The 2,049-nt window shown below is 42.9% G+C and overlaps 1 protein-coding gene across 1 annotated transcript in view; it reads left to right on the forward strand.

The window, feature by feature from the left end:
* LOC103132022 (solute carrier family 12 member 2-like) overlaps positions 1-2,049 on the forward strand; it is a 61,390-nt gene that overhangs the window by 30,544 nt on the left and 28,797 nt on the right. The gene's annotated exons all lie outside the window — the stretch shown is intronic.

The raw sequence follows: 2,049 nt of genomic DNA on the forward strand, positions 1-2,049 counted from the left end.
ATGAGAGTATAAGAGTCCTGCTTTGTGACGCTTGAGGTAGTCCAACTTCCATTCAGTCCACACTTTTCCCGCTGAAAGCTCACTTGGTACTTTGGTTTCGCTGCATGTCTTGCAGAGTAGACCTTTCTCACTCAAAAGAAAAAATCTCACCCAGTTTCACCGCTTGTTCTTCTATTTGCACATACTCAGACAGCCATTCCATCCTAAAAGAACCGCATTTCTTTTTTACTTTGTCTTGGTGAGCGGATGTGTCGCTGCCCGTTCGTTTCGCCATTATAAGGGGTTGCGTTTCTTAACTCCACCGCACTGTTGTTAGCAAGCTAACCTGCACAGCGCGTATGGGCAGGACACATAGAGCTATCAACGCTATGATTGGCTGCATAGCATAATTAAACCGTATCGTATCATTGGCTGAACATCTGTAACTCACTGCGTTACATTGAAAAATGGTACGGAATAAGACATCATTGGTCTAATTTAACATATTAGATTCGGTCTAATATTAGATGTTAATACGTTTATGGTGGATTTTATTTTATGCGCTGCATAGATTTTCTTGTGTACTGAGACTGTGCGAGCAGAGCGCGATTGCGCAGGCGCGCAGCTTAGAGGGAACATTGGTTGTCACTGCCTTTGTCTGACTTCGGCACTTCATACTGGCACTTCCTGTGACACCTGCCATTAGTGCCACTGTTTTCGGGGCTAGCGGTCAGTGTTGTCACTGACTTCGGCTGATCTCGGCACCTTGTACTGGCACTTCCTGAGACACCTGCCATTTAGTGCCACTGTTTTCGGGGCTAGCGGTCAGTGTCGTCACTGCCTTCGTCTGACTTCGGCTGACCTCGGCACCTCGTACTGGCACTTCCTCTGACACCTGCCATTAGTGCCACTGTTTTCGGGGCTAGCAGTCAGTGTTGTCACTGACTTCGGCTGACCTCGGCACCTCATACTGGCACCTCCCACGCCTCACGGACCGTTCTCGCCTATTTTCGCTGACGAGATTTAGGGCGGCCATCTTAGAGCAGTCGACTGCTCCACTCAGCGTTATACGTTTGACAGGCACAATGACGTATTTGAGCATTTATTCTTTCATAACACGCTGTTTTGTTACTGGAAACCTTATACTATTAAACAATTGTATTTTTTAATTGTATTATACATAGTTAAGCATATTTAAATATGCTTCGTGGGGAAAACGATAGAATAGGAATAGAATATTCTTTGGTGACAGCTTCTGTGTCAGATTTAATATGAATGAATTTATAATTAATGAAAGCAACGGTGGATCTGGCACAAAGTATTACATTTCCTCTTAAGTGTTGTGTTCCCTCAAAAAAGCAAATATGCCCTGGTCTTTTTTTTTATACAGTCTCAAATTTCAATTTCCAATAAAGAGCCTCAGTGAAAACATGTTGATAACTGCCATAAGGTGTCACTTGTGCCACAGGCTTCCGGGTGAGGTGCCACTTGTGCCACCTTACTCTGTAGTAACCTTACCACTGGGTAAGGTGGCACAAGTAAGGTGGCCATGGGTGCCACAGGCTGCTAACCTCATTCTCTATCTGTTTCAGACAGAATGTAGCATATGAATAACTTTAGTTCAAACAAATAGAAATAGAATATATCTTAATTAAAACATAATTCTCATACATATTTAAACATACAGCCGGTGTTCAGACTTAACAGAGAAAGACAACTCCTGCACTGAATGCATGTCAGATGGGACCTATTCTGTGACAGCTGATAATAGCTACCACTAGGTACCCATCACTACAACCGACACTAGGACGCCATGGTACGTCAGTGCTGACAAGCTCATGTCAGTTCCAGATTATAATTATTTTCATACAATGACCTTAATATAATGCTATTGATGATTAAACCGGGTAAGTTCACTAATATTGACTTATTAGTTAATATTAGTGACAGTGGCAACATGAGATATTGACAATTCCAGAGTGACATTATGTTCAGCATGGTTCCATGACAGTGCACAGGATGTCATAAGTTATAGTGGCTGCCTGGTCTAGTACTTAATAGACCAGGCAG

The sequence above is a fragment of the Poecilia formosa genome, unplaced genomic scaffold (assembly GCF_000485575.1).
Source record: "Poecilia formosa unplaced genomic scaffold, Poecilia_formosa-5.1.2 Scaffold904, whole genome shotgun sequence".
Taxonomy (NCBI): domain Eukaryota; kingdom Metazoa; phylum Chordata; class Actinopteri; order Cyprinodontiformes; family Poeciliidae; genus Poecilia; species Poecilia formosa.